This window comes from Cavia porcellus, unplaced genomic scaffold (genome assembly GCF_034190915.1).
Source record: "Cavia porcellus strain 051 isolate PalLab524CR breed Dunkin Hartley unplaced genomic scaffold, mCavPor4.1 scaffold_4, whole genome shotgun sequence".
Lineage (NCBI taxonomy): Eukaryota > Metazoa > Chordata > Mammalia > Rodentia > Caviidae > Cavia > Cavia porcellus.
The window spans coordinates 107,026,223-107,051,157 of NW_026947487.1; the positions used below are offsets into that span (position 1 = coordinate 107,026,223).

General features: G+C 38.2%; 1 protein-coding gene and 2 pseudogenes across 4 annotated transcripts in view; 2 read left to right on the forward strand and 1 right to left on the reverse strand.

The window, feature by feature from the left end:
• Positions 1–24,935, reverse strand: part of Cfdp1 (craniofacial development protein 1) — a 138,602-nt gene that overhangs the window by 65,954 nt on the left and 47,713 nt on the right. The gene's annotated exons all lie outside the window — the stretch shown is intronic.
• On the forward strand, positions 21,003–21,179 carry LOC111757450 (U2 spliceosomal RNA; annotated as a pseudogene).
• LOC106028105 (non-histone chromosomal protein HMG-14-like) lies at positions 22,132–22,546 on the forward strand (annotated as a pseudogene).

Below are 24,935 nucleotides of genomic sequence, written 5' to 3' on the forward strand. Positions count from 1 at the left end.
AGTTTGTAATAGGCAGATCTTGGAAACAACCTAAATGTCCATTGACTGAGGAATGGATGAAAAAGATGTGTTATTTTTATGCAATGGAGTACTATTCAGCCATAAAGGACAAACTGGAGACTTTTATAGGTACATGGATACAACTGAGACCATACTCATTTAGTGAAATAAATATGACACACGTGTAAACATCATGTTGTCTCATTAGTGTGACAAGCTGAAACAACATATGTATATGTGTATGTATATGTATATAAGACAAATAGTTAAAATAGTTTTACTACTGATTTCTCTGAGTTCACTAAAGAGATTTGTGCTGATACTGTTCAGACAATTGAATGCAGATGTCTTGTGCTCTAGGTGAATGATTTGTGGATGACAATGTACAATGTATGTATCATTGTTGCCCTTTGATTGACATATTTTGAAATTTTGTTGTAGGTTTTTCCCCCTTTTTTTCTTGTACCCCCCTTTATCCTTAAAATAAAATGGATTTGGAAAACAAAGTCAAATACCTTGCATGTAAAGCAAGTGAATGAGGAAACTCTTTTAAGTACTACTATCAACTGTTGGCCTCCAAAATATATTAAGTGAAAATAAGTAAAGTCAAACAAACTTCATTTGGTGTACCACTGTTAATCTAAGCAAGGGGAGATAAATACAATAAAATTTAGATAGAAACAAAACCAATCATTGAAAATGAAAGAAATCAATATGTATCCAACTGGTGGCATTATAAAAACAAAAGATGCTTCTAAGTGGCTTTATCTGATCATATATTTCCAGCAAAATACACTCTAAGGACCAAAAGAATTGCACAAACAAAACGTTTCAACAATTTAAACCATTTGTACTAACCATGAGATGTGTTTCTGAATGTGTACTATTAACATGCTAGAGTATTCATGTGCTATTCAAATTCCTGTTTTACCTGGCTTAGGAAGAGAGAAGCTTCACACTTAGGATAAACCTGAGAGTTCTAAACTTGACTCTGTAGTAGAAATATTGCTTTTGGAGTAAGAAAATATAAAATGAAGCAAACTGGGAATAAGAGATGTTAGCTGCTTTTAGATGCGTAGAGAAAATATACACAAAGGAAACCAGATACTATGTGTGTCTCTTTACAGAATATCACTCTGCAACTTAACTATCAAGATATGACGTTTTTTGCTTTTCTGATTTTTGAGAAGGTCTCACACATATAATTCAGGCTGGCTTTGAACTCACTATGTAGCCTTAGGCTGGCCTCACATTCGCTGAAATCCTCCTGCCTTGGCTTCCTGATTGCTGGGACTATATATAGGTCTGTGCTATGACCATGCCAAGATATAATGTTGACACTAAAAATTAATTATATATATTTATGAATGTGATTTGACTGAGTCTTTAAATCCAACTATTAATTTACAGGAAAACACAGAGGGCAGAACATATTAAATTTTACAATGACAAGTAACCAGTAAAATCCAGGATGTGAAAAACTATTGAACAAACAATCTAGATTCTTCAACAAGTACACTCCTCCTGCCTCCGTTTCACTCTTAGGCAGAATCTTGTTAGGTAGAGTTCAGGTAGCCTTGAAGTCACTATGTAGACCATGTTTTCTCCAACTCATGGCATTCCTTCTGCCTCAGCAGCCTCCTGAGGGCTGAGATCACAGGCATGGGACACCATACCCAGTTCAACAAATACATTTCAGGTTAAAAAAAAACTCAAAGAAATGGGATGGAAATGTAAAGACTAAAGAGCACTAAGAGATATATAAACCAATTACCATGTGTGGGCCTTAACAGATCAAACAAACTGTGAGATAACTAAACACATAGGCAAACTGGATATTTAAAAAGCAGATAATTGGTAACATTATGAAAACACAGTCATTTATTTCAAGTATGATAACAGTTTGTGATTATAGTTGATAAAGAGACACATCTTGAAATATTTAAAAGGCACATATTGAAATATTTATGGGTAAAACTGTGTATCTAAGATTTGTTTTAAAGTTACATAGGTGGCTGAGAAAAATATAGGTAAAATAAAACACTAATGGTTAATTATTAAAGTGGAGTAAAAGAAGAAAAAAATCAGATATTAGAAAAACAATGGTAAAACATTTCTTAACAGAGTTTTCGTTTTATTAAATACTTTTTATCGTTTTACTCAATCTCTGCTCTCTGCTTCTTTCTGGAAATAGAAGAGACTATTTGTAATTGAAGCTGAATGCATATAACCTCTGCTGTTCTTAAAAATTTATTTTTATGTTTAGCACAATTTCCACAAAAATTACTATAAAACCCATTCTGATTAATACATCTTAACTACATCAATTATGTCTCTAATGACAAGTATGCTTCCCTTACAATAATATCTTAATCTTTTGTTTTAAACTGTAACATATCAGGTCATCAGAAAAATAAGCTTGCTTTGATGAGCCCAGTAGTTTTCAGAGGGAGTACTTAAATATATTAGAAAATGTAAATGTGAATCACGACCTTCATATAATTTGTTTCTCAAAGAATATTTAAAGTCTACATAGAATATAGTGTCTTCATTTAGAAAACTCACAGTATGAATGTCCAAAGGAAAAAGATTACCTACAGCAGGGATACTGAATACCTTACAACACGTCAGTGGTCCCTCTACGTACTATGATAGCAAAGATCCACGTTATCAGGGGTAAGGAAATCTCTGGCCTCTCTCTCTCTTGCGGTCAGCTTCTAGCTCCTTGGAAAAGCATCACAATGGAGTAGGAGCTCAGGTTTTGGGTCAAAATTATGAATATGACTTCTCTATTTCTTTTAACTTTGCAAATTAACAAACCTGCCTAAGCGTGTTTATTTGTATGTAAAACGGAGATAAAACTGTTCCCTAGGATTAGCAATGCTGTCATTAAGTAGTCAGGGCAGGTGCTCAATGGATAACAATTATCACTTTCTCTTGAAACATGGTAAAAGAGCAAGTCATCAAGCCATCACTGCCACCATTCCTGAAAAGATACAGAAGGTCTCCTTGGGAAAAGACACTAAGAAAAACTATTCAACTATTTGCCTTTAAGATTCTCCTGTCTTACCGACAGCATGTGAAACTGTGAAGAAACAGAAACAGGTATGTACAAATACCACAGCATCCCCACCGTAGGCAGTACTTTTTCCTTTGGACATTCATCCCGTCAGTTTTCTAAAGGAAAACACTATGTTCTCTGTGGACTCTGTATGTGGGGTAGAGATGTCTACTTCAGGCCAATTAAGGTGTGGTGGTGTAGGTCTATAATCCCGGCACTTGGAAGACTGAAGCAGGAGGATCGCTGCAAGTTCAATGTCAGGCTGGACAACACAGTGAACTCAAGACCAGCCTGAACTACACAGTGAGATCCTGTCTAAAAAACAAAACGACAACAAATTTACTTTAGAGCTGGAGATGTATCTCAGAAGTAACTTGCCTAGTATGTATGAGGCCCTGAGTCTCAATCCCCAGGACCACAAAAAACTTGTTTTAGAGTCAGAGGTAGATATGCTTTCTTTCTTCACCACCAACCAGAAAGGGGGAAAAAACACTCGTACACTTAAGAATAAAATAACAAGCTGGGTGTGGTGGCCCACTCCTGTAATCCCAGCACTTGGAAAGCTGAGACAAGAGGATCATTGTGAGTTCAAGACCAGCCTGGGCTACAAAGTGAGCTCAAGGCCAGCTTGAACTGCACAGTAAGGCCCTGTCTCAAAAAGACAAAAAAGGGCCGGGGATTTAGCTCAGTGGCATAAGTGCCTGCTTGGGAAGCAAAAGGTTATGAGTTCAATATCCCCAGTACAAAAAAAAAGAAAAAAGAAAAAGAAGTAACAGTTTGCTGAGTGCCTTGCATTCCCCAGCACATTCTCTTGAGGTGGGTACTGTGTTTGCCCATCTGTGGAGGAGCAAGTTGTGGGAAATAACACAGCAGGACATGGCAGTGAAGGATGCAGGTCCTAGTATCTGATTCGAAGCTTGAAGTCACATGGGCATGAGGCTCATGACCGTGGAGGTCCTGAAAAACTCAAGACACATCTCCTGGAAGGTGTCTGCATGATGGCACACACAGGAGGTCACGTCCTTAGTGTCTGTTCTGACAAATGCATTTTGGTTATGCAGAACATTGGGTGGCACAATGCACTCTCTACCTTTGTAATTACCTAAAATTTATTTGCTTAAATGTGGTAGACAGTAGGGAAAAGTGTACTTTTAAAAATTGCTGCATGCCAGATGTGGGGCACACACCTGTGTAATCCTAGCACTAGAGAAGCCAAGACAGAAGGATCGCTGTGAGTTCAAGGCCAGCCTGGGCTACAAAGTGAATTCAAAGCCAGCCTGCACCGCATAGTGAAAACCTGTCTCAAAAAAAAAGACATAAAATAAAAATTGCTGCCTACATGCAATGGGATACACCCTGGATCGGATTCTAAAACAGCAAAAGAACATCTGCAGAAAAACTAGACAAACATAACATGTGGAATCTCGTTAATAGTAGCCATCTCTTAATTTTTACAAAAGTAAACGTGGTCATGGTGAGATGTTAAAACATGAGGGGAAACTAAGTACAAGTATATTGTAACTCTCCATATCATTTTACAAACTTTTCTGGCATAGTCTACTAAGATTACATGATTCAGAATTATTATAAACTTTTTATAAAAGAGAATGAAATAAAAATTAAGTATTTGTACACTAGTAATAATTTTATTTGTAATGAAGTGAACAAAGACGATTAAACTTTGGTTTGTAAGTAGCTACCTTTTTAATAATTTTTAAACAAAAATGAGAAATACTCATAAAGCAGTTATGCCAAGAATGAGGGTCTCCAGGAAAATCATTTGTGCAACTGAGATTGCAAGCTAAATTATAAGCTTGGATAATGGAACACCATTTTCACTTGAACACCTCACAAATAAACTACAGTTATTCACGCTCAACTATTTGACAGACATCTTCTCATTTCTCAAAAATGAATGAAGTCTGTCACTTCATGGAGAACTGACAATAAATATCTGTTGCCAATGATAAATTCTGAGCTTTAGAATTTTGGAAAACTGGCATACATCGTTGTGTGCTGGATAGTCTCCTAATACTTGAAGACTTTTCTGATGAATTGCCAATTACATTAATGAATGTGACTTATTGACACAATCTCATAAAATTAGTCAACATTAGAAAAGCTGCATAATCTGGTAAACAAGTATTTTCCAAATGACTAATACACGGTATTATAAATCATGTATGCTGACAAAAAGTTCAAAGTGCAAGTACAACCAAAGGCTTTTAATGTAACACTAGTATTGTTTAGATTCCACATTACAACTAAACTCTAAACTACTATTATTCACATTCTGTAAAACAGAATATACAAAAGTTATCAAAACAGCTATTAAAATACTACTTTTCCCAACTATATTATCTGTGTGAAGTTGAATTTTCTTTATGTGATTCAACCAAGCAACCTGTCAAAATAGACTCAATGGCAACACAGATTTGAAAATCTAGCTATTAACTATTAAGTTAGTTACTAACATTAAGCTAATTGACAAAGTTATAGTCCTACATTTTGGGGGGAGTTGTAGGGCAGTACTGGGGTCTGAACTCAAATCTTTGTATATTACATATAGGTAAACAATCTGCCACTTAGCCACATCCCCATCCTTTTTTTTTTTTTTTTTTTTTTTTTTTTTTTTTTTTTTGTCTTTTTGAGACAGGGTCTTACAGTTCAGGCTGGCTTTGAGCTTACTTTGTATAGCTCAGGCTGGTCTCAAACTAGCAAATGATTCTCCTGCCTCAGCCTCTCAAGTGCTAGGATTACAGAAGTGTGCCACCACGCCTGGCTTTTCCTCTCACTAACTTTTAAGTTTGTTAGTTGTATTAGATTAATGTGTAGTGGGTCTACTGTTATTTAAAACTGAATAATGCAGGATATAAAATCAGCATTTAAAAAATCAAAAGCGGACTTCCGGGAGAACATGGCTGACAAATAACAGCAGCCACGGAGGCTCTCTGAGATTACCAGCTTAGAATCCAGGAGTGGTGCCCTGTGAGGAGTCCTAAGCGAGGGGAGATGTACCCTGGCGATCCAGGAACGAACTAAGCTGAGAGAAACCAACTGGAAATGCAATCCCGGTGCTATAGGCAGCAGAGATAAAATCTCACTGCTGGAGCTGGATCCCGTGCCACTGGAAGCCACGATTTGAATTTCCTGCTGTGGCTGCTGCATCCCAATCGACGCGGCAGGGAGAGAGACGTGCGAAAGCTCTGAGAGCAGGAATTGGCGAACCAAACGGCATTGAAAGCAGGACTGGCAGGTAGCCCTGCATCGACCTGCGGGGAGTGAGAGAAACAGGGGCCCTTTCATAGACTAGGAGGCTCCAACAGAGGACATTCTGGGACTGGGCAGACTAGCTGTAACAGGATGCTGCAGTGACTTCAGTCACATATTCCCCTCTCAAGGAGGATTGGTGGGGAGCACTTGGCCTCGGTGAAGCTGCAGACTAAGATCCAGTAGGCTAGGGGCTGGGCATTTAGCTCAGCGGCATAAGCGCCTGCCTTGCAAGCAGGCAGTTGTAAGTTCGATCCCTGGTACCGATAAAAACGAAAAAGACAAAAAAAAAAAAAAAAAAAAAAAGATCCAGTAGGCTAGCCGAAAGCAGGTCCCTGCACCTGCTGGTGCACTCCAACAGTGAAGCCTTCACTAGGTTGATCTGGAGGGGTGGGCCCAGTAGAGGCTGCCCAGGTGTGTGTCTCCCTAGTACACTGCAGTGGGTGGGAACACCTAGCCGGAGGATTCAAACAAACTGTAACAGACAAAGAGAAAAAAAAAACCTGGGCCTCCTACATACCCTTGTATGGAAGAAACAAAAAGTATGGGAAGAGGGAGCAATAAGAAAGGGTCCTCAGTCCCCAATCCTGAGAACACTGATCCAGGAAAGGTAAATGCAAAAGAGAATGAAGACAGAAAACGTGCAATATCAGACACGGCACCAATAGACATAAAGCACTATCTCCAGAGCCTCATACACAAGTTCAAAAATGAAGTATTTTATGAAATAAAGCAAGAAATAAGTAGAATAGTTAGAGAAATGCTAAGCACTGCCCAAGAAAAAACAGATGGTGGAATGGAAGAACAGAAAAAGAGGGGAGAATTGTTTGATGGAGAAAATAGAGAAAACATGGAATACATGAAGCAGGTTCAAAGAGATTACCAGAAAACTAAAAACTCTATTGAAAGCTGGCATAACAGCTTGAAAGAAACTAAGGATAGATTATCTGAACTGGACGACGGATTTGTAAGGTGGGAGCATGTAATGAAAAACTTCTTAAAAGTAACAAGAAAACAAACAGCAATAATACAAAGACTAGAAGATAATAAGAGGATCTATAACTTAAGAATTAAGAACATAAAATAAGAAGTAGGGACACAAACAAATGAACTACAAAAGCTATTCACAGAAATAATCCAGGAGAATTTCCCTAATTTAGCAAAAGGTAAAGATACTCAGATGTATGAGGCATATAGGACCCCAGCCACCTACAATCCAAACAGAACTACACCCAGGCATATAATAATCAAAATTCCAGAAATACTATATAAGAACAGAATATACTAAAAGCCGTCAGAGACAAGAAACAGATTACTTACAGGGAACACCCATCAGAATTACAGCAGACTTCTAGGCACAAACCATCAAATCACAAAGAGCGTGGGGGGAAATAATTCAAGCTTTGAAAGATAACCACCTCCAGCCAAGATTAATATATCCTGCACAACTGTCCCTTGAAATTGATGGAAAAACAAGGTGCTTCCAGGATAAAGAGGAACTAGGGGAATTTGCAACCACCAATTCAACTCTATAGAGAACATTGCAGGATATTCTAACAATGAAAAATACAAAGATTCCAGAAACAGTGGCAGAGAGGCCACAATGAATGGAGCAGAAAGCAAAATGAAGAAGACAAACTGACAACTAATGACAGAAAAAGAGCTCAACAGAAATGAGGCAGAGAAAGTTGGAAGGTAGGCACAACCATTTTGGAAAAAACAAGACATCATAATAGGTAGTGCTGATCTAATATCATCTTGTTTTGAAGTCCCATCAAGCTTTTTTCTTCTGTCTCCATCGGTTTTAACCTGTAGTATCTTATTATATGTGATAATATAAACAAAAACTTTTATAGACAAGGAGATTATACACAAACCATTGTTCATTTTCTGTTAGTTGATTCTAAATACCCTGTAATACTGTCATTCTCCTGAACAGTTTTATATTGTCTTGATATGTTTGATGCTACAGTATACGAAGTTATACTCAAAGATTTTAAGGAAAGAGACACTAACTGTTTTTTTGTCGAGATTATCTTGTGGTGAAACACTATTTTGCTTAAATGGCTATGTTTTGACCTGTGCTGTTTTGTTGTTATGCCCTCTTTTTTATCTTAATCTCCTTTTCATTATCTACTTTTTCATTTTTATCCTTTTAATTAAGGGAAAAATAAATAAAATATAGCAGGATATATTATAGTAACACACTTTGATTTTCTATTAACTTGATTTGAAACCCTGTATTGCTCTCACCATCTTGTTTTGATTGATTTTCCTCTATTCTGTTATGCCTGATAGTACCAAGTTCGAAAGTATAGGCAACAACTATGAAGACAATAAGATTCATTATGACGCCCATTCTGGTTGACTATTATCTTCTTTTGAAGTCCTCTAATGTCTCCAATGTTTTGGTTTTATTGGTCTTGTTCTTTACTGTTTTGTTCAATTTTATTATAACTGCTGATATAGGCAATTCTTTTTAAGACAGCAAGAGGCATTATGGTAACCATTGTTGATCACCTTGTATTTTGTTTTTACATTATGTATTATGTCCATCCTTTGGATTTGACTGACTCTGTCCTATTATGTCACATTTGGTTTTACTTTCTTCAAAAAAAAAGTAATAAGAACAGTGGGAGTAATAAAACCCAAAATGGTAATTGTCATTGTACAAAAGAGAGGAAAAGAAAGTGCTCTAAAGGACATAACTGCATGTGTATTTAAGTAAAAGATAGATAACCATATCACCGAGTTTTATTGGATCATTGAACAGAACTGTTTGCAGTCTCACTGTTTGAATGTCTACTCTATATGCTTTGATTTTGTAACTTGAACAACTATTTCTAAGATGGCAATGTGTAATCTATTAACTAGTGATTTCCTACTGTTTGTTTTTTCTGAAATTCTGTATAAATTGTACCCTTCTTCTTTTTTTTTTTTTTTTCTCCTTAAATAAAATTAAAAAAAAAAAAATCAGAACTTCCGGGAGAACATGACAGACAGATAACAGCAGCTACAGAGGCTCTCTGAAAGACTCGGCTCAGAAGTCAGGAATGGTGCGGAGTAAGGAGACATAAGCCGGTGGAGATATGCTCTGCTGACCCAGGAACGAACTGGGCTGAGAGAAACCAACTTGGAATGCAGTCCTGGTGCTAGAACAGGAACAGAAAAGCCTCAGGGTGGAGGCTGGAGCCCGTGCCATTGGAAACCGCGATTTGGGTTTCCCGCCGCGCGGCCGCTGCATCTACATCGGCTCAGCAGGGAGAGAGACGCACAGAAGCTCTGAGAATGGGAATCAGCAAACGGAGGCAAAAACAGGATGGGCAGGGAGCTGTGCACTGACTTGTGGTGAGGTGAGTGAGAGAAACTGACACTCCACCACAGTTTGACTCCAGTGGAGGACATTCTGGGACTGGGCAGACTTGCGGGAGCAGGGCGCTGTGGCGACTTCAGCTACATATCACCCTCTCAAGCGGTGAGAAGGGCCTAGCCTACGTGACGCTGCTGGCTGAGACCCAGTAGGCTAGCCCAACCCAGATCCCAGAGCCTGAGGATGGCCTAGAGGGGCGGGCCCCCCGTAGGCTGCCTGGTCTGGAACTTCCTGGTGTGCTGCGGTGGGCGGGAACACCTAGCCGGCGCAATTCGATCAGGCTGTGGCTGACAGGGAGGGAAGCTGGGCTTCCTATATAAGCTTGCATACATAAGGAACAAAGAATATGGGAAGAGGCAGCAACAAGAAAAGCTCCTCGGCCCCTAATCCTGAGAAACAGGTAATAGCGGACACCGCACCAATAGAAATAAAGCGCCATCTAGAGAGCCTCATAGATCAGTTCAGGAATGAAGTTATTAATGACCTGAAGCAAGACATAAGCAGAATAGTTAGAGAAATGCTAAGCACCACCCAAGAAAAAACGGATGGTGGGATGGAAGAACAGAAAAAGAGGGGAGAATTGTTTGATGGAGAAAATAGAGAAAGCATAGAATACATGAAGCAGGTTCAAAGGGACTACCAGGAAAGTAAAAACTCTATCGAAAACTGGCATAACAGCTTGAAAGAAACTAAGGACAGACTATCTGAACTGGAGGCCAGATTTGTAATATGGGAGAATGAAATGAAAAACTTCTTAAAAATAACCAAGAAACAAACAGCAATAATACAAAGACAAGAAGATGATAAGAGGACCCATAACTCCATAATTTAAGAATTAAGAACATAAAAGAAGAAGTAGGGACACAAACAAATGAACTACAAAAGCTACTCACAGAAATAATCCAGGAGAATTTTCCTAATTTAGCAAAAGGTAAAGATACTCAGATGTATGAGGCATACAGGACCCCACCACCTACAACCCAAACAGAGCAACACCCAGGCATATAATAATAAAAATTCCAGAAATTCAATACAAGAATAGAATATTAAAAGCTGTCAGAGACAAGAAACAGACCACTTACAAGGGAACACCCATCAGAATTACAGCAGATTTCTCTGCACAAACCATCAAATCATGAAGAGTGTGGGGGGAAATAATTCAAGCTCATTAATCTCCAGCCAAGATTGAGATATCCTGCACAACTGTCCCTGGAAATCGATGGAAAAACAAGGTGCTTCCAGAATAAAGAGGAACTGGGGGAATTTGCAACCACCAATTCAACTCTACAGAGAGTATTGCAGGATATTTTTAAAAAAGAAAAATACAAAGAATCCAGAAATAGTGGCGGGGAGGCCACAATGAATGGAGCAGAGAACAAAATGAAAAAGACAGACTGACAACTAATGACAGAAAAAGAGCTCAAGAGAAATGAGGCAGAGAAGATTGGATGATAGGAACAGCTATTTTGGAGAAAATGACATCTTAATAGGTAATACTGATTTAGTATCATCTTGTTTTGAAGTCTCATGAAGCTTTTGTTCTTCTGTCTCCATTGGTCTAAACAGGTTGTATCTTATTGGATTTTATTATGTACGATAGTATAAGCAAAAACTTTTAAAGATACGGAGATTATACAGAAACTATTATTCATTTTCTGTTAGTTGATTCTAAATACCCTGTAATGCTGTCATTCTCTTAAATGGTTTTACATTGTTTTGATATATTTAATGCTACAGTATACGAAGTTGTACTCAAGGATTTCAAGGAAAGAGACAATATGGTAACTACTTTTATGTCAGGATTATCTTGTGGTGAAACACTATTCTGCTTAAATGGTTATGTTTTGATCTGCGCTGTTTTGCTGTTATGCCCTCTTTTATCTCAATCTCCACTCCATTATTTACTTTTTTATTTGTATCCTTTTAATTAAGGGAAAAATAAATAAAAATAGCAGGATATATTATAGTAACCCACTTTGACTTTCCATTATCTTGATTTAAAGCCCTGTATTACTCTCACCATCTTGTTTTTGACTGATGTCCCCCTATTCTGTTTTGCTGGATAGTACCAGGTTCGAAAGTTTAGGCAACAGCTGTGAAGATAGTGAGATTCATTATGACGCCCATTTTCGATGACTTTTATCTACTTTTGAAGACCTACAATGTCTCCAATGTTTTGGTTTTGTCGGTTTTGTTCTTTACTGTTTTGTTCAATTTTATTATAACTGATGATATAGGCAATTCTATTAGAGATAGCGGGAGGCATTATGGTAACCATTGTTGATCACCTTGTATTATGTTTTTACATTATCTATTATGTCCACCCTTTTGATTTGACCGACTCTGTTCTGTTATGTCACATTTGGTTTTACTCTCTTCCAAAAAAGTAATAAGAACCGTGGGAGCAATAAAACCCAAAATGTGTAATAGTCATTGTACAAAAGAGAGGAAAAGAAAGTGCTCTAAATTATATAACTGCATGTATATTTAAGTGTAAAAGATAGAAAATGATATCACTGAGTTTTATTGGATCATTGAACAGAACTGTTTGCAGTATCATTGTTGGAATGTCCACTTTACAAGCTTTAATTTTGTGACTTGAACAATTATTTCTAAGATGACAATATGTAATCCATTAACTAGTGATTTACTACTGTTTATTTTTTTCTGTAAATCTGTATAACTTGTACCCTTTGTCTGCTTTTTTTTTCTCCTTAAATAAAATTTAAAAAAATAATCAAAAATCAAAAGCTTTAGTATATATCAAGAATGAGCTAGCTGAGACTGAAATCAGGAAAACAATTCCACTCACAATAGCTTCAAAAAACTTAAATGCATAGGTATCATCCTAACCAAGGAGATGAAAGACTCCCACAATGAAAATTAAAGAACACTGAAGACCCTAGAAGATGGAAAGATTTCCCATGTTCATGGATTCACAGAATTTAATACTGTCAACATGGTCATATTCGCAAAAGTGATCTACAGATTCAATACAATCCCAATCACAATTCCAATGACATTTTTACAGAATTAGAACAAAACAAACCCTAAAATTTATATGACAAAACAGCCTAAGCAATCCTAAGTGAAAAAAGCCAGGCTGAATGCATCATAATATGGGATTTCAAATTATACAAAGCCATAGTAATGGAAGTAGCATGGTACTGGCTTAAAAATAGACACAAAGACCAATGGAATACAGGACACAGACATAAACCCAAAAGTTACAGCCATGTGATTCTGCACAAAGAAGCTAAACACACACGGTAGAAAGTCTCTAACCCAAAGAAAGTCTCTTACAAATGATGTTGGAAAAACTGGGTATCTATATGTAGAAGACTAAAATAAGATCCCTATCTTTTACCCTGCACCAAAAACAATCTAAAATGGATCAGAGATCTAGGTATATGAACCGAAACTTTAAAACTTCAGGAAGAAAACATCAGGGAAATACTTGAAGTCATAGATATAGGCAAAAACTTCCTGAGTAAGAGTCCAATAGCACAGGAAAAAATAGTAAAAATCAACAAACAGGACTACATTAAACTATAAAGCTTCTGCACCGCAAGGGAAGCAACTAATGAAGCCCTCCAAACAGTGATGGTGAACCTATAGCACACATGACACAGCAGGCCATTTGTTTCTCATTGAAAGCTCTAAAAGGTTTGCCGTCACTGGGGCAGGGATTTAACTCAGCGGCATAAGTGTCTGCCTTGCAAGCAATATGGTTGTAAATTCAATCCCTAGTACCAAAAAAAAAAAAATATGTTTACCATCACTGGCATGGAAGGAGATTAAAATCTTTGCCAGCTACTCTTTCAACAGAGAACTAATACCAGATATATATAAAGAACTAAAAAAGCTCAACACCAAAATATCAAATAGCCAATCATAAATGAGTAAATGAACTGGATGGATGTGTCTAACATAATTATGAATGACCAGTAAGTACATGAAAAGATTAGTCACTAGCAAAATGGCTAATGCAAATTAAAACTACATTGAGGTTCTATGTCACCCCAGGTAGAATGCCTACCTTCAAAAATACGAAACACAAAAAAATGCTGCAACGAAGTGGGGAAAAACAAACCCTTTTACCTTACTGGTTGGAATGTAAATTAGTACAGCTACCATAAAAACAAATATGCAGGTTCTTCAAGAAACCAAAAAACAATCACAAGACCTGGCTGTATTACTCTTGGTTTATACTCAAAAGAATTAATGCTAGCATTATAAGGATATCTGCATAGCCATGTTTCCTGCAGCATATTTCACAACAGCCAGGATATAAAATCAGCCGATGTGCCCATCAAGAGATAAATGGATATAGAAACTGTGGTGAGGGCTGGGTGTGATGGCACACACCTGTAATCCCAGCACTTGGAAGAGTGAAGCAGGTGGATCAATGCAAGTGTGAGGCCAGCCTGAACTACAAAGGGAGTTTAAGGCCAGCCCAAACTATATAGTGAAACCCTATCTCAAAAAGACCAAAAGAAAGAAAGTAGAAGGAAGATTATTACTAGACAAAAGGGGAACAATGGAGAGGGGAAAGAGGGACATAAAGGATGGTAATGCAGGAATAAATATGATAAAAATATACACATGTATGAAAATACCACACTGAGGGGGCTGGGGATTTAGCTCAGCGGCATAAGCACCTGCCTTGCAAACAGGTGGTCAAGCGTTCAATCCCTGGTACCGATAAAAAATTAAAAAAAAAAAAAAGAAAAAAGAAAAAAGAAAAGAAAATACCACACTGAAACCAAATATTTTGTAACGTTAACTGGAACTAATGAAAACATTTAAATGAACTACTAAGTATTGTTACTTCTCAATTTAATTTCTTATGGTATAACTAACAAGTAACATCCCATTGAGTAACTTTGCAGAGTACAAAGAGGTCCTGAGAACGAAAACCTCCAGAGCTGCCCATTTAGGATAATATAAACACAAACTTCTTTTCACCAGTAGGAAAAAAAAAAAAAGCAGATTCTTCTTAACAGGAAATAATTCACACCAATGGTTCCTAAATAGTCAAGTCCTGTGGAGAAAAATATGCTATAGATTAAATGCTGAATTTTAGTTGGTTAGTCTGTACAGTGATTCCCTCCCCTCCAAGACTATTAAAGAGCAAGGGGAAAAAGACAAAACAACAAAACATCCAAAAACTAACAACTTGAATTTATCAAATCATCCAATTAAGTCTTCCCCCGAAGTCACCACCTCCATTTAGTGCCAAGTCTAGTGTTTACCTTCCATCAGATTCTCCTATCTTTTATTCCAAGGTTAAAGCTTAAGCGAATCTGAAGATATATACAGGACTATTAACATGATTAGTTTTGAATTCAGAACAAAAGGGGAATAAGTCTGGGCAAAGGAAGTGCTTGGTTCTTTGACCAAAGCTGATTTCACTGAGTGCCTACATCCCAAAAACAGTTCTTAATGTTTTGTTCACCATCCCTCACATTACTTTGCTAAGGACTACTCTTCAAAGAGAGCTCAGCTTCCTCCTGACTCAATCACTTACCAGTAATGGTGAACCTTTCAGAGCTTTCAGTGATAATAAACAGCTCTAGCAGGCATACCATAGGTTTGCCACCACTGAACACTTTCTACTGCAACTGTGGTCCTCTTCCTCCATCTTAATAACCTCCAAAGAAAATTAAGTAAGGACAAATACAGTGTATACCGCAATAACATTACTGATACAATCCCCATCCCAACTTTCTTACCTGCTAAAAATCAAGATATTTGGAAATCTGCAACAAGTTTACCCCAACCTAGACAGTTAATATTTTATACTAACTGTATTTAGGTGTTTGAAGTATTTTGAAGAATGTCACATTAAATATCAATTCATGTTTAATATTTAACATTAATTTTCAATAAATGAATTAGCCGAGGCCTTCTGAGAGAACATGGCGGACAGATAGCAGCAGCTATGGAGACTCTCTAAGAGACCCAGTTTAGAATTCAGGGATGGTGCCGAGTGAGGAATCCTAAGCAAGAGGAGATACACCCTGCTGAGCCAAGAACCAACTGGGCTGAGAGAAACCAACTGGGAATGCAATCCTGGTGCTATAACAGGAACAGATAAAGCCTCAGTGTGGAAGCTGGAGCCCGCGCCATTGGAAGCCACGATTTGGGTTTCCTGCGGCCACTTCTGTGTCTGAATCGGCTCGGCAGGGAGAAGGACGCACAGAAGCTCTGAGAACGGGAATCAGTGAACGGAGTTGAGAGCGGGACAGGCGGGAAGCCCTGCATCAACCTGCAGTGAGTAAGGGAAACTGGGACTCTTCCACGGTCTAGGAGGCTCCAACAGAGGGCATTCTGGGACCGGGCCGACTTGCTGGAACAGGGCGCTGTAGTGACTCCAGTCACATATCCCCCTCTCAAGCGGGATTGGTGAGCAGTGCCTAGCCTACCAGACGCTGCTGGCTGAGACCCAGTAGGCTAGCAGAACCCAGGTCCCAGTGCCTGGAGGTGCACCCTAGCTGTGAAGCCTTGGGCAGGGTGACCTGGAGGGGTGGGCCCCGCATAGGCTGCCTGGTCCGCAACTCCCTAGTGCACTGCAGTGGGCGGGAACACCTAGCCGGCGCAATTCAATCAGACTGTGGCCAACAGGGAAGGAAGCTGGGCCTCCTATATACGCTTGCATATATAAGGAACAAAGAATATGGGAAGAGGGAGCAACAAGAAAGGCTCCTCGGCCCCCAATCCTGAGAAACAGGCAAGAGCAGACACGGTACCAATAGACATAAAGCGCTATCTCCAGAGACTCACAGAAGAGTTCAGGAATGAAGTTATTAATGACCTGAAGCAAGACATAAGCAGAATAGTTAGAGAAATGCTAAGCACCACCCAAGGAAAAACAGATGGTGGAATGGAAGAACAGAAAAAGAGGGGAGAATTGTTTGATGGAGAAAATAGAGAAAACATAGAATACATGAAGCAGGTTCAAAGAGATTACCAGGAAATTAAAAACTCTATCGAAAACTGGCATAACAGCTTGAAAGAAACTAAGGACAGACTATCTGAACTGGAGGCCAGATTTGTAATATGGGAGCATGAAATGAAAAACTTCTTAAAAATAACAAAGAAACAAATAGCAATAATACAAAGACTAGAAGATGATAAGAGGATCTATAACTTAAGAAGTAAGAACATAAAAGAAGAGGTAGGGACACAAACAAATGAACTACAAAAGCTACTCGCAGAAATAATACAGAATTTTCCTAATTTAGCAAAAGGTAAAGATACTCAGATGTATGAAGCATATGGGACCCCAGCCACCTACAACCCAAACAGAGCTACACCCAGACATATAATAATCAAAATACCAGAAATCCAATATAAGAACAGAATATACTAAAAGCCATCAGAGACAAGAAACAGATCACTTACAAGGGAATACCCATCAGAATTACAGCAGAGTTCTCGGCACAAACCATCAAATCACGAAGAGCGTGAGGGGGAAATAATTCAAGCTTTGAAAGATAATAACCTCCAGCCAAGATTGATATATCCTGTACAACTATCCCTGGAAATTGATGGAAAAACAATGTGTTTCCAGGATAAAGAGGAACTAGGGGAATATGCAACCACCAATTCAACTCTACGGAGAATACTGTAGGACATTCTAAAAAAGAAAAATACGAAGAATCCAGAAATAATGGCAGAGAGGCCACAATGAATGGAGCAGAAAACAAAATGAAGAAGACAAACTGTCAACTAATGACAGAAAAAGAGCTCAACAGAAATAAGGCAGAGAAGATTGGATGATAGGAACAGCCATTTTGGAGAAAACGACATCAAAATAGATAATGCTGATTTAGTGTCATCTTGTTTTGAAATCCCATCGACCTTTTGTTCTTCTGTCTCCATAGGTCTTAACATGTTGTATCTTATTGGATTTTATTATATGTGATAGTATAAACAAAAATTTTTATAGACAAGGAGATTATACAGAAACTATTGTTCATTTTCTGTTAGTTGATTCTAAATACCCTGTAATACTGTCATTCTCTTAAATGGTTTTACATTGTTTTGATATATATATATATATATATATATATATATTTTGTTTTTTGTCTTTTTCACTTTTATTGGTACCAGGGATCGAACTCACGACTGCCTGCTTGCAAGGCAGGGACTTACGCCGCTGAGCTAAATCCCCAGCCCCTTGTTTTGATATATTTGATGCTACAGTATATGAAGTTATACTCAAACATTTCAAGGAAAGAGACAATATGGTAACTACTTTTATGTTGGGATTATCTTGTGGTGAAACACTATTTTGCTTAAATGGTTATGCTTTGATCTGCGCTGTTTTGTTGTTATGCCCTCTTGTATCTCAATCTCCATTTTATTATTTACTTTTTTATTTGTATCCTTTTAATTAAGGGAAAATAAATAAAAAAATAGCAGGATATATTATAGTAACCCACTTTGATTTTCTATTAACTTGATTTGAAGCCCTGTATTGCTCTCACCATCTTGTTTTGACTGATGTTCCTCTATTCTGTTTTGCTTGATAGTACCAAGTTCGAAAGTTTAGGCAACAGCTGTGAAGATAGTGGGATTCATGATGATGCCCATTCTGCTTGACTATTACCTACTTTTGAAGACCTGTAATGTCTCCAATTTTTTGGTTTTGTTGGTTTTGTTCTTTACTGTGTTGTTCAATTTTATTATAACTGATGATATAGACAATTCTATTTGAGATAGTGGGAGGCATTATGGTAACCATTGTTGACTGTATTATGTTTTTACATTATCTATTATGTCCACCCTTTTGAATTGACCGACTCTGTTCTGTTAAGTCACATTTGGTTTTACTCTCTTCCAAAAAAAGTAATAAGAACTGTGGGAGTAATAAAACCCAAAATGTGTAATAGTCATCGTACAAAAGAGAGGAAAAGAAAGTGCTCTAAACGATATAACTGCATGTATATTTAAGTGTATAAGATAGACAATGATATTATTGAGTTTTGTTGGATCATTGAAGAGAACTGTTTGCAGTCTCATCGTTTGAATGTCCACTTTATATGCTTTAATTTTGTTACTTGAACAAATATTTCTAAGATGACAATATGTAATCCATTAACTAGTGATTTCCTACTGGTTTTTTTTCTGAAATTCTGTATAACTTGTACCCTTTTTCTGCTTTTTTTCCCTTTTTCTCCTTAAATAAAATTAAAAAAAAAATAAATGAATTAGCCATTAGACAAACCATAAAAATCTTAAAAGTTGTTAAAAAGATGCATGTAAGATTCTCTCCCTTCCTTCTTTCTATTTGATGGCACTGGGGGACAGGATCCAGAATCTATACACTAAGCTATAACACCATCCTTTTTCTATTTTTATATTTGATACCGGGTCTTACTAAGTTGCTAAACTGCCCAGGTTGACTCAAATTTGCAATCATTGTGCCTCAGTCTCCCCGACAACTGCCATTACAGTCATGGTAGTGCACATCTATAATCCCAGCACTCTGAAATGCTGAGACAGGAGAATCGTAAACCTAGCATCGGCAACTTGGCAAGAACTTGTCTCCAAATATAAAATAATTTTAAGAACCGGGGATATAGCTCAATATGAAGGTCCTGGGTTCAACCGCCAGCATCATCACAACCAAAAAAAGAATGAGAAGGCGATAGTATGAAACAGCACCTGATGGTCCCTATGCTCTCTGTTATATCTAACTTTATCTTCATGAATGCTTTCACTATCCTCTCAGACATACCCCAATTTTCTTTCCATAAGTCCATTCATTAATTCAACAAACATTTATTGAGTGCCTATTTTTAACATACACTGTTCTAAGTATGCTGATACAGAGATAGGTACACCAAGCTGCTGGGGTTCCACCTGCACTGGGACTTAAAACCTCACAATAAACATGGCTCTGCACACATCTGCAACACCTAACCACTGCCCACTAATGCAAACTTTCAGATATGAAATACTGGGGTTAAGCCACATGTTCAGGTTTCCATAATACTTCCTAGACATTAATATCAGAACAATACTCCTTCCAGTGTCGCAGAATTTGCTGCTTTAGGGCCAGAGATAGAGCAAGGAACTCTCATTCAAAAACACAATGTTAGGCCCAATATTACAAACATTTAGGAAGGAATAATCTTCTTGAAAGTTCAGTGTGGAAAAGACTTTTTACAATACACAATGGAATTGTCAAGGCACCTGTACCCTCCATAAATATACTGTAGAAAATAATTCTGAACACATGAACATGTTCTTGTCTGGTTTCTTTTTGGAATTTCTCACTGTCTGTTTCCCTTTTGGTTCCCCTAGTTTCCTTGTATTTGTTTTCAAAAACTTTTGTCATTTCTTTGCTCTTTTCCTTCTCTTATACTACAGTATGCAGTGTGTGGGCTGAAGTATGACCTGAAAGAAAAAAAAAGTCAAAGACCCTGTCTAGACCATAATTCCCGTATCTATAGGAAATCATTTGTACAAAGTGAAGAAACAACAAAAAACCTAAGAATTCAATGTAGTTATTTTTTTTTTCAATGTAGTTATTTGTTCCCTGAGGTAATTCTGCTACCATTAAACACTTGCAAGTTACTACACTGTATGATCTACACAAATCTGAAAGATTAGTAGGATGAGACAGTCTTGGAACAGCACTGTCATCATCTGCTTTCACTTGCCCCTCTACAGGCCTGTTCTGCAAGCCTCAAGGCAGAGTAAAAGAATCCTTCATACTAGAAAGCCAATCTTCATGGACCAATATTTTGCTTAAAGTGCAGCATTTTTCACTAGGTACAAAGGCAGAACTAGACTGAAGCTCTGGGATTGCTGATACCAACACTGTCTTAAAAGACCAGTAGAGTGCAATTTTTTTTTTGGGGGGGGGGTCTTTTTGAGACAGGGTCTTCCTGTGCAGTTCAGGCTGGCCTTGAGCTTACTTTGTAGCTTAGGCTGGTATCGAACTCGCAATGATCTTCTTGCCTCAGCCTCCGGAGTGCTAGGATTACAGGCGTGAGCTACCACACCTGGCTTAAAGAGCAATTTTTAAATAGAGTGCTTCTCTTTGTCTTTGTTGTTTATTAAGACAGTCTTGCTATGTGGATCAAGATGGCCTTGAACTCACTATGTAGCCCAAGCTAGTCTCAAACTCACAGCAATCCTCCTGCCTCATCTTCTCAAGTGCTGTGATTATAGGCATGCACTTCATCGCCAGCTCTCAATTCTCTTTTGAACCATCAGATTCCTATCTTCTTATAGGCATGGCAGCCCTATGCTTGGATTTTCTTTGGGGTTAGGACTAGAGTTAGGGTTTCTCAGTGTTTTGGCTAAAATCAAATATAGTACCTGTTCTTATCAGTTTAGTATCTGAGAGGTCAACATATCAAATGGATTTTTAGAGCTGGGAAACAGAATAAGAGCTTGCTCTTTCTGCTCTGTGGATCAGCCCAGTACTACAGCTCCTCTAGGAACAGTGCACCCCCCCACACACACAACTGCAGTTGCTAAAAAATAGACTTACTAGATTTGTGTTCAGGTTAAAAAAATAAAAATGAAAGGAAATATGCTCATTGTAGCTCAGATAAACATGTTAAACGTGTGGCATAATAATGAAGCAAATCTTAGGGCACAGTGGTGCAGGCCTGTAATTCCAGTACTCAAGAGGCTGAGGCAGCCTCAAAGATTGCCATGCGTTCAAAGCCAGCCTGGGCTACACAGTGAGTTTGAGGCTAGCTTGATCTAAAACTAGACCCTGTCTCCAAAAATAAGCAAACAAAAACAAAACAAAACAGCCAATCTTAAACACAAGCGGTGAGTCCTGGTACCTTGTAGAAAACTAACTACTGCTCTTCATTCTTGCAAGCATGCAACAAACCTATGTTAGTGCTATTTTTTTTTAAGAAGAAAAAGATTTTATTATGAATTTGTAGTTCACTGTAAACTCTCCTACTTATGACTGCAAGCTTTCTGCCCCGCAGGCCTGTTTTATATAGAACAAGTGCTACTTATTTTTTAAACAATGCTACTACATGGAACCACAGGAGAGGGCAGGAGGCCTTTGAATGGACCTCAATGGCTGCAGCAAGAGCTCCAGCTGAGTTTTTGTTATACAGCAGTGACAATCTTGTGGCAATAGCCAGTCCTGAAGTTTATAAGCAAACTGCTGGCTCAGAAATTCAACCAGTCCCTTCTGCAATCCATTGACATGTGAGCTGGGAATACTAAGAGAATCACAAGGAAACAGATGTAAGCAAGTGTCTGGCCAACTTCACTCAGTTACAAGAAGTATTAGGTATAACACTTTTTATTCTGGCCCTGGAGTCAAGTTTGACAAAGCCAACAAGTTTTCTTTTGTGGGCGGGGACGCTCTTTTTGTTTAGAGAAAAATACAGCAAACCAAAGAATAAACAGGAAATCTTAAAAATAGCAAAAAGATCCGGTTCTCCCACCGGCCCCGCCATGGTCCCAGTAGTTCTGGCAGTGGCCAAGCTCCATGAGGTTTCCGCACCCTACCTCCCCACACCCCCACCCCCTTTACCCCCACCAAGATGCCCAAGAGGAAGGTCAGGGCAGCCTAAGGAGCAGCGAAGGAGGGGCCCAAGAGATTGGTGAGGTTGTCAGCTAAACCTGCTCCTGCAAAAAATGGCAATGAGGCCAGAAAAGGCAGCACGCAGCGAGAAAGGACAAATCTTTGGACAAAAAAGTGCAAGCAAAAGGCAAAAGGGGAACAAATGGAAAACAGGCCAAAGTGCTAATCAGGAAAGGAACGGACATTTACCTGCAGAAAATGGAGGGACAGAAAAACCAAGAGTGCAGCCTCCGACGACGCAGCAGAGAAAGAAGCCGATTAACCACACACCCCGTCTTCTCAGTGGTCCCTGGCTCCCTTCTTGTACAATCCAGAGGAATATTTTTATCAACTATTTCATAAATGCAAGTTCTTTAGTAGCTCTAGAATACCTCATTGCATTTTTAAAGTATAAATGATTTTTTTAGAGGTGAAATCATTCGCTGGTTGCTTACTTTTTTGGTACAACCAGAAAATAGTGGGATATTGAATTATGGCAGGCTTGACTGTCTTAGGTGTCAGCTTAACATTCCACAGGTGGGGGTTAGTTTTATATCCTGCAACACAAAGCTGACTAAGTGGCAAGTTGGCATCACAGTCACGCATTTAGCATGTCTTGGATATTTTATAACTTCTAGTCCCATATTGTTTTTAGTAAAATTGCTTCCTAAAGAAAGCTACTTCCTGGCCAGGGGTTTAGCTCAGTGGCCTAAGTGCCTGCTTGGCAAATGTGAGTTCAATCCCCAGCACCAAAAAAAAAAAAAAAAAGAAAAAAGAAAAGAAAAGAAAACTACTTCCTGTTGTTGCCCCGTCAGAATCATGTGCATTTTGTAACTAATCTTTGGTTGTGGTAGTGCAGTTGGCCTAATTTTGTCCATGTGCTATTTTTGAAAGATTGGAAATTTGAGTGTGGTGTATATGGCACAAAACTATAAGTCAACAGGACTTAAGTAACACTTTTATCAGCACTGGAAGATACTGGTACTGAATCTTCTTACTGAAAATCTGCCTTCAAATCTGAAGCTGGAAAGTCGCTGGAAAGTCACTGGAATAACTGAAAAATAAACAATACCTGGCTTTTTAGATTTTTTGGTACGTGTGTTAAGAGTTGTAGACAAAGTAAAATGTCTGTACTGATTCTCCACTGATCCTCAACATGACGAATAAAATCTCAAATATGGAAGACAAAAAAATAGCAAAAAGCTTTCACATATAAAAGCTGAGCACAAAACAACCGTCTTGTCTTGGGCCTGGGGATTTAGCTCAGCGGCGTAAGCACCTGCCTTGCGAGCAGGCAGTCGTGAGTTCGATCCCTGGTACCAATAAACAGGAAAAAGACAAAAACAAAAAAAACAACAAACAATCGTCTTGTGGTCCCCTCATAAAATGCTCACCTCCTAAACTGCTTAATGGCATTTTCTGCCTACCCGGTGCATAACCAGTAAGGTACTAGAACAAATGCCCAAAGCATTTTACTCATTGGGAAAAAAGTGTCTGGGCAAGATATCTGTCCACTGGCAGCTGTCCAGAACTGTTTAACACCGACCAATGGGAAACAAGCCCAAATTCTCAAAAGACCCTCATTCATTCTTTCATTCATTCACTCACTCAGAAGTTACTGTGAACTTTCCAGTGTTGTGGTCCATACCTGCAATCCCAGCATGCAGGAGGCTGAGGCAGGAGGATCACTGTGAGTTTGAGGCCAGCCTGGGCCACACAGTTCAAGGCCAGCTTGGACTATATACATAGCAAGATCCTGTCTCAAACAATGAAAAAGAACAAAAAGGAGAGGGTAGGGGAGAGAGGCGGGAGAGGGGGAGAATAGAAAAAGGAGAGGGGAAGGGAGGAGGAAGAAGAGGAAGAAGTTATTATGAACTAAGTACTGAATTAAAATTACTGGGCCAGGGAGATAGCTCAGTGGCATAAGCATCTGCCTGGTAAGCACAAGGTCCTGAATTTAATTCCTGGTACCTAAATAAAATAAAATAAAATAAAAATATTGATGGGTTTGATTTGTGCCCTCAGAGAACTAATGGTCTAATTCAGGAGAAAATAGGTGATTAAAAAAAAAAAAAAAAATATATATATATATATATATATATGGGGAGGGGAAGAAGGAAAATATGCAGTTGTAAATTGAGGGTTTTTTTAAAAAAAAAAAAAGAATTAAACAGCAATAAGAGTTAATGATAGTAGCAACCTAATTTAGCCTAGTATGTTTATCTCTTGAGCATTTGTCTAAAAAAGATTTTTAAAAAATCTATTACTTTATATTTTGTTGGGAGGAAAATAAGGGCTTTTAAAAAATAATTCATCTTTTAAAAAAAATGTTAATTAATGTACAAAGCAAAATATTCCAAAGGTATCTGAAAATTAGCCTCGGGGCTGGGGATTTAGCTCAGTGGCATAAGTACCTGCCTTGCAAGCAGGCAGTCGTGAGTTCGATCCCTGGTACCGATAAAAAGGAAAAAGACCAAAAAAAAAAAAAAAAAAAGACAGAAAATTAGCCTCTACCCCACTCTGTAGTCTTCCAGCTACCAAATTCTCCTTCCCTAGGGACAAATAATGCTTGAGAATCCTTCAATGGATGTATTAAATCTACAGTTCTCAAGGTGTGGCTAATGCAGCCCTGAATTCCTCAGACTTTTTTTAGAGGTCAAAAACTTAGACTA